The 9,310-nt window shown below is 35.3% G+C and overlaps 1 protein-coding gene across 1 annotated transcript in view; it reads left to right on the plus strand.

The window, feature by feature from the left end:
- Positions 1-4,541: 4,541 nt before the first annotated feature.
- Positions 4,542-9,310, plus strand: part of LOC135219286 (corticotropin-releasing factor receptor 1-like) — a 472,633-nt gene continuing 467,864 nt past the window's right edge. The window contains exon 1 of the mRNA XM_064255916.1: positions 4,542-5,058. The gene's annotated coding sequence lies outside the window, so the exon portion shown is untranslated. The remainder of the gene's footprint in view (positions 5,059-9,310) is intronic.

Genomic DNA, 9,310 nt, shown 5'->3' on the forward strand with positions numbered 1-9,310 from the left:
TATCAGTGATTAACTGTATAAGCGCAGAAAGTATTTCCCCAGTGAATGATCAATGTTAGTTCAATAATTGTCTATTAAAAGAAAAAAGAAAAGAAAAAGAATTTCCCCAAAGAAACATCTGCGGCTCTCAAAGTGTGATATCAAGTTTTCACCATAGAGTGGCCGCAGGAACCGAGTGCATAAACATTGGCCTAATATTTGTAAATTATCTTTCTGCTTGTATAGCCTTATATCGAAAGTTATTATGATTTCTTTTGATGACGCACAGAGAAGTTTAGCATCTGATTAAATGAAATATAAATAAGACACAAGTTGGCGTAACAAAAAAAAAAAAAAAAAAAAAAATCCAAGTAGCGCATATAACTTGGTTATATGCGCTTAGTTATTATGGTTATGCCTATTTCAAGAATCAAGGAAAATATATTTCCAGCTTGTTAGTTAATAATTTCATCGAATTTCTCAATTGCGCAAATTTTTGCATGTGGAATTGCGTTCACAGTCGCACCAAACAAGTGAGACGATTCTTGTCCATACGATCCGGAGTGTGAATATGCTTTGGCGAGCATTATTTTAATTCAAGTATCTCCGGTTATGCTCTCTCTCTCTCTCTCTCTCTCTCTCTCTCTCTCTCTCTCTCTCTCTCTCTCAGGACCTTTATATCTAGTCAGGAATAACCAGAGGTCTGTTTTAAGAATCGAGCACTAGGCCTATTGGTCATGCTCGGGTGCTTCTTTATTTATATATATATATATATATATATATATATATATATATATATATATATATATATATATATATATATACCCAAAAACTCATAAATTTCTGATACACAATAATGCTTGACTGGATCGAACTGATTACTGGTTGCCAGTGGAAATATGAATTTGGGTGATATCACTCCCTTATGATACGCCCACTTACGCAAATTCAGTATTAAATTTCACGGTTGAGATATGATTCGAAGATCTGAGGTAAAATGTTGAAGTGAAAAGGTAGAGTTAGTATTGTGGGACGTGGGTAAAGGTAGAGGTAGAGGCGGGGAGGGGTGGTTGGGGTCTGTCGTCTCCTTACTTAACTACTGACCATTTCAAGGCCTGCGATGCATAGGTTTTTTTAAATATCTTTTTTAAATATCAACTGCATCTTCTTGAAATTTTGGCCCAACATGTTTTAGACCTTCCGCTAATGTATGGCAATATAACTAAGTATCTAAAATGATTAATAATGGCACTTTGCTCTTGAACATTTCCAATTTTCTTTGCATTTGACAGACTTTCGGACACCGTTAGGAAAGACGGCCCGCCCACTTCTTTCTCTCAATGCTAACAAAATATGAATGAAAGTGTACCGTACTATGATTATGACGTATAGTGTTTTACATTTTTAAATTACTTTATGGAGTATTGTTTTATGTATCCAAATTAGTTTATGCAATAAAGTTTATTTGTGTTTCTTTATTTTGGGAGATTATTATGACCTTGATATATTTAGAGTATATATATATATATACTGGAAAATTTTCCCGCCGAAAATTGGAGGGGCAGTAGTTACAAGCTGTTCAGGTGTGTTTAGATTGTCGTCCGCCTTCCACCCGCCCATCCTGAACTTAATGCCATCGAGCAGGTATGAGCGCATATGAAGCTATATGTACGTTCATCGTTACGGCATTTCACCAGGGCAGACCTAAAGGCCAGATCGGAGGAAGCAAGGCTTGCTGTCACTAAACAGGTGTGGGAAGGAGCTGTCCAACGAAGTCAAGCTTTTGAGAACGAATACTGGCTTACTGACAACGTCCGATGTGATGACGAGGACGATCTGTTTTTAGACAGTGATGGGGAGTGAGCTGAAATATCCTTATACATGTGTATATATATAGTCCTGTAATTAATAAGTTTTGATTTATTTATCCACCAGTTTTTTATTTTGTATTTCTTTGCTGTTTTCATGGTTATTGCAAAAATTTACTTCAAAATCTGTAAAATTTCTGTATATATTGTACATACTTTATTGGATATATATAATAAAATATTTATATCTCCAATAGTAATCTAAAGTTGCCACTACCACACCATTCTCATGGAAATAGATAAGAAAGGTAAAAGATAAATAAAAACATACAAATGGCTTTATGAAAAGTAATCAGTAATAAATGGTAGTTCGTGTACATTTTAAAACGTAAAAAATACATATGGTAGTACACTATTCCATTCATAAGTATCAGACAGAGTTAAGAAAGAGAGGAATGGGCGGGGCTTCTTTACCAACTCTTTGGCTAAGCCAACGACAGGTGTTCGTATATTTACAATTAATACTGAGGAAATTGAAAATTTTCTAAGTAAAGTGCCTTAATTATTAATTCAGGGTACTTAATTATATTGCCATATATTAGCGGAAGGTGTAAAGCATGCTGTGCCAAATTTTCAGGAAGATACAGTTGATATTCAAAAAGATATTTAAGAAAACCTATGCATCGCAGGGCTTGAAATGGTCAATAGGTGGTGATTTTACGGGAGTTCTGGTTGCTTGCGACCGTCTTTCTCATTTTTTATATAGCTATTCTGTTTCCCAGGTGCAAGGACAGGTCCTGGTGTCGGTCCTGAAGGTTCTATCTTTGGCTAAATAACAGACAGTGGCCCTGCATTGTAAGCCTTGCAATGCCCGGAACTAGGCCTAGTCACCTGAAGGTATCAGCAGCAGTTAGAGCCTTTCTCGAAGATGGTGTTTTATGCTCCGTCCTAGAAGCTAGAATTAGAAATACCAACCACACCCAGCTTCTCTACTGAATCTAGGTGCATTCATGGTTGATTGTGTTTAATGTCGCGGAGATTTTCCCTTTACATTCTATTGATTCTTGCATGGTTTTATGCATCTTCGCTAAAATATTTGATAATACACTATGATATTAAATATTTGTTTCCACAGTGCTCGAAATATACATTGGTAATGTTGGTAATCCTGTGTTGAACGAGAATTTCAAATAGTTTCGTTTCTGTAGTTTGAAGTAATTACTATACTTTAAAATAATTTCTATTACCGTAATTTTTTCTTATGATTGTTATAAATATCATAGATTTGATATTTGTGCATCATATGTTAGCTTTATTTTGCTTGATAGAGTTTTCACTGTAGAAAAAAAATTTTCAGCTACGAGTTGTAGTTGCCAGTTAGTGAATTTCGAACGAAATCCTCTGAAATTTGGCGCTTCAGTTTTGGAACTTACTGTACCAAATTTTATGCTCGTATCATTAACTGGACTGTTTTAGTGAAAAAATTATTTTATCTTCTGCACTATGAGGGAGAAGGGTCACAGAATAGGCGAGGCAAGAAAGGTAACGAGGTATATATAAGGGATGGGGAAAGACTTGAATAGCCTGTAGAAGCTTAAGTGAGAATATATGAGGATATTATTGAGCCAACTCTCCATGAAAATGAATTGTTGATGTTGATTGTGAATAGAAAAAATTAGTTTTAATGATGCTTAGATGAACTATATGAGTGGTGTGTGTAATGATTTTACTGTTAGTTGGAATAATTAGTTACAATAGGTGAAAAGATGACACAAAATTTTGAGATGAACGGTCTTATGGAAAGAGTGGCTAATGATATATAATAATAAAAAAAAACATGATTCAGAAGTGTTAAGGTAAAGGAGGATGGGGTTCACTGGTTACACAATCATGTAGGTACATGAAAAATTTAATGTAGTGGATGTATACTGCACAAGGAATTTGACTACGATTCTGAAGATAAATGTGGCGGTTAATCTTGAGTTTTTCTGTGTAGACACCTTTTTGTTAAGGATGTTTATCACCAAAATTTTGCATGTTATTGATCAATAGTTTTGCCATACAAATTCTAGTTGGTATAACCCCATCAATGCAGTATAACGATTTCAAGTTGCATTTCGAATTTAAAATGACCTTGAAAGTGAAATTTTTAAAGATCCTATTTCTTTTAGAACATTTTTGCTTTACTGGTCCCTACATTTATATTAAATCCTATCTTTGGACACTAACATGACATTTCATTGTTGTCTGTTCGCAAATTTACACAGAACATCCATCTATTTGTGACCAAAGTTCTTTTGCACAAAATTTGTTATATCTAAGCAGTGCATGATATGTATATGACCGTGCGAGGTAAACAAGCGGGTGTGTCAGAATGGTTTGAATAATTCTAAAAATCAGTTCGTAATGAAGGCGACGCTATTTATATGTGATCAAAGTTTTTTTGTTTCCTTCTTGGCAAAATATTTGTTATACGAGGTGCATAATAGTATGCATAGGCCGTGCAAATTAAACAAAATGATTTTAATATTTCTAAAAGACAACCCGTAATGAGAGCCAGAACGCTTCTTATGCTCTTGATCGCTCGAAGGATCACAAAGAACAAAGCTCTACGCTGCGATCTATCCGTGTCCCTCTGGGCGCCCGCGCTCCATCCACGAACTGGCTGACTATCATCTGGTAGCTAGCAGCAACAGCAGCCGGCAGGTGAGGCGGCTGAGGCCACAGTGAGACGGGAGTCACGGGACTTACCAGGCAGTTTAGGGCGAGTGGGAACGACGGTCGGTTGTTGGCGACGAGCGGTCCGCCGAGGCTGAGTGAAAAGTACCTCGCGGGGGTTGGGAAAAGAAAGAAAAACAAAAGCTCCCGTGGGTCGACAATAGACGATCAGGTTACCATTGTTGTCATCAGCATCTTGACGTTGCCAGAGACAAAAAAATAAATAAAGATAGCGCTCTGTTGTGTAATGTTTGAGATGTTTAATGAATGTCTCATTTTTTTTGTGTTTTGAAACTTATAGACGATGATAACAATCCACTCCGTTCTGATGCGGTTTGCTCGCCGCTTGTGATTCGGAAACTACGCCTCATGGCGTTAATTTGGTGTTGCTTTACACAAAAGTGCTTCGGGTCACTGAACGATAATGAAGTCAAGTTTTTTCCTGAGAAATGACAAACATTTTAGCCCGGCATCGAACTTTTGCTCTGAAACAAAGGTTCTTCTGGTGATCTGAATTGACCAGGGTCGCTGACCAATCTGTAATCTAGCCAAGGTAAGATTGGTGATTTTGGTTTTTAACCTAAATTTTCACATTGAGATATACATATTAAAAACATAGAAATTAATCTTTACATGCGTTATTTTTTTTTTATTAAAATATATTAAATTTCATTGATAATATTTCCAGCCTCCTCTGATGTGCGATTTAACATCTCGGGATGGATATAAAATTTTGAATTGGCATTTGCATTTTTCAAAACAGTTTAATGAACTGTAATTATTATTTTTTTTTTCAATATGTGGCATTTGATAATAATGTCCGAGTTTTTTAATTAACCAGTCTACGTTAGGCAGAGAGAGAGAGAGAGAGAGAGTGTGTCTTCATGCACGATTAATTTCAAATATAAAGGTGAATGCACTTTCAACAGTTGTAATTTTGTGTATATTTATGGTTCATAAAAAGTAATGTTTATGGAATAAATTATTATGTCGAGTTGAAGTGTTATAAGAGTGACCTTAGAATGGCCTAATTTAAAGAGAGTAGCCTAATTATAATCATTGACAGTAACGAACATAGCATTCGTATGTATTAACATAGCATTCGTATGTATTAATCAAAGGAGCATTCACTGACTTTAATGAAAAAAAACAATTGTTATCATAAAGAAAGTTTCAGTAACGCTTGATAGTTGTTAACAATTACATATTGCCTACAGATCTCAGAGGTGTGTTGTTCAATTGTAACAATCTTCGTAGTGGAAATGTATTGTTAGACTACGTAAAATATAATATTAACCTTAACACAAGAAAGATGATTTTCTCATACCTTACATATCCTCTAAAACTTGTATGATTAAACACCATATCAGGGTGCACGCACTTGCTCCAATTCCACGACATCCGGCTGATAAAGAATGAATTCAGTTAATATACTAAATATGTACAATGTACTAATATGTACACATAATATCAGGTTGATATCCGGTGTTTTTTACATTATCATTTTTCGTGTGTACGAATAGTTGCTTTTATGAAGTCCTCTGTAATTAATGGATATTTCGATACTGCTTCCATCGTTTTTTAATATTACGAATACAGAATTGAGGTTTTATGTCGGTAGTGACTAAACTGAACAATGTTTTCTCTAATTTACCTGATTAATAACTTACATCGAGATGATAATCGATTTTTTTTTTATATGGATGTACAGTATACAAAGGTTGCATATATAAAACTATGATTGATGTTGTTTGACCTGAACTTTAAAGGTAGTGGAAAGCTATGAAAGGTCAGGTCTGCATTAATTCATATCGACAACCGCCCCCCCCCCCCACCCCCCCCCCCCCCACTACAAATCCCCCACATGACAAAACCCCCCTTACAAAAGCAGTCACACATGTTTCAGAAAAAACTTATTGAAATGTCTAGTTTTATATATTTTTAGGGATTTCATCAAAGAAAACTTATTGAATCTTAACTCTTTTATAAAAATAGTTAGCAAAATTTACAGATTTTTTAAATCCTTCAATCAACATAATAAGATTATAAAGTCAAAATTTACATATTCTTAATATTTATTACACAAGATGTCAATGTTAATCTAGATTTGTAAAAAGCTTTGTGATAAATATAATTATTCCATTATTGGCTTCAGCACCTTTATCATGAAGAAGAAGAGGCACAGAATTTTCTACTCCAGTCATAGTCCACTCCCCTGAAATTTTCAAGTCCCTCAAAGATTCTTGACCCTTAGGGCGTCGTCCTTCTTGGCGTTTTCTATGAACATGCCTTTTAACTCTATTTATATTTCCCATGGCAAGTCTTCCTTCTTGAGTCATACGCTCCAACGAATCCGCTTTAATGAGACCAGTATTTCCTCTAGTTGATTTGGCCTGTTGATAGAGGGTTGTACGCACATTTGCTACTTCCACCAAACCTTCACCTCGCTCATGAAATTTGTTGTTATTTTTCCGTTACACCCCAATGCTGATCTAGAACATTCCCATCTCTTCCTAGTAACAGTGGTGGATTTTTTAGTATACATGTAACCATTATAGCACAATTTATCTCCACCTTCTTATTACGGATGTCTTCCATGATGGGCTAACAAATAAAGAAAAGTTCATTTACTCTCAACCTAAAGATACGTTTTAACTGAAAGATCTTCTTGTCACCATTGTAAATAACTACCAAAAGAGAATTATCAATGCAAATATTTATAGATAGTTTGCTAGTTAGCGGTTACTAATAAAATAAAATCGTTTCCTAGTAACCACTGTAAATAACTATCGAATAACGATAGGTAATTTGTTAGTAGGGGTTTTGTCGTATTCATAGGTCTGTTTGAAACTATAAATATAAAGGGAAAAGCAGAAAATACTCAATTGTTTTTATCATTGAAGTCTTATTTATTTATCTATTTATTTGTAAGCACAATTTAATTTCACACGTTTTATTTAATAAGTCAAGATCACAAAATCACAAAACCTGAAAAGTAATATATAATTAACCTCTCTCTCTCTCTCTCTCTCTCTCTCTCTCTCTCTCTCTCTCTCTCTCTCTCTCTCCGTTGTTACGAAGGACATAATTTAGGAATATGATATGCTCAAGAAAATCTAATACATGCACTATCTTTGCTCGGCTTGAATCATACGATCTTGTAAAAAATTTATATATCTCAAGTAGACATGTTAGACATGAACCCATCATTAATATTTACCGAATGCTTGTGCAGATAGCGGCATTCTGTAACAATATTGTTTAGGAAATACGATTAACCTGCTTAAAGAAATATTACGAAGTTGCAACAGCCCACGCTTTTCCTAACATTCATTAAGTAAATATCTTGAAATTCGAAGATCCAGGAACTTGTAATCACTGAAACCGTATGTAAAATGACTCTAATTGTTACTTGACCCATAGAACTCTGGGCCTGGATGAACTTCTAGATAGAGGGTTCTTATTTCGTTGCCGTTTTCAATAATGAACCTTTAAACTTTCAGTTCATTTCGCTCTGCTCTTGGGAATATTTTGCTATGTAACGACGTTCATGAGAACAATTTGATTTGTTAGGAACTACGCTCATGAGGACATTTGGGATTGTAATGAGCTACGACCATGGGAACACTTTAGATTGTTGTTAGGTACGATCATAATAACATTTTGGATTGGAACGAGCTACGTTTACGAGAAAGTTTGGGATTGAAATGAACTACAATTATGAGATCATTTTGGATTGGAACGGGCTGTGTTTACGAGATCATTTTCGATTGTAATGAGCGACGCTCATGAGAATATTTTGGATTCGAATGAGCTACGATTATGAGAACATTTTGGATCGAAGCGAACTACATCCTGAGAACATTTTGGGTTGGATCGAGCTACGATTATGAGAACATTTTGGATTGAAACGAGCTACACCCTAAGAACATTTTAGACTGGAACGAGCTACGGTTAACTACGATCATAAGAACATTTTGGATCGGAACGAGCTACAATCATGAGAACATTTTGGACTGGAAGGAACTAGGCTCATGAGAGCATTTTGGATTAAAACAAGCTCCGATCCTGAAACATTTTGGATGGGAACGAATTGCATTTATGAGAACATTTTGGATTGTAATGAGCTACGATCATGATAACATTTTGGAATGTAACGAGCTACGTTCACGAGACCGCTTTGGACTGTAACTAGCTACGTCCATGAGGACATTTTGGATTGTTCTCGTGTGCGTAGCTGCGTTCACGGAAACATTTTGGGCTCTTACCAGCTCGTTCATGAAAATATTTTCTGTTGTAACGGACTCACTGAAAGAGTGAGCCCGTTAAGGAAGCGAAAATTTTTACGAAGTGCTACAGTACCTGCTCAAAAGTGTATGAATAAATAATAGGACACTATTTTAATGAACAATAATACTAACAGAAGATTCTCTAGAGGTGGGAAGTATTGCGTGGTACGAGTAGGCTTTAACTGCTCTGGGTAATGCCTAAAATGAGAGAGAGAGAGAGAGAGAGAGAGAGAGAGAGAGAGAGAGAGAGAGAGAGAGAGAGCTATGGGAAGGTTGTGGTATATTTATAAAGGAAAGGAGACAATGTGAAGCAATGTACGCCAAGCGCGAATCCAGTCATTTATCATTTGTAAATTTCATTTAGCTAGGCAAAATAGGCTTCACACAGGAATAAATTCTGTAAATGCAACAATATTTGAAGGGTGGTCTTGATATCTTACTTTCAACATGTATATATATGTATATATATATATATATATATATATATATATATATATATATATATATATATATATG

Source organism: Macrobrachium nipponense, chromosome 1 (assembly GCF_015104395.2).
Source record: "Macrobrachium nipponense isolate FS-2020 chromosome 1, ASM1510439v2, whole genome shotgun sequence".
Taxonomy (NCBI): Eukaryota; Metazoa; Arthropoda; class Malacostraca; order Decapoda; family Palaemonidae; genus Macrobrachium; species Macrobrachium nipponense.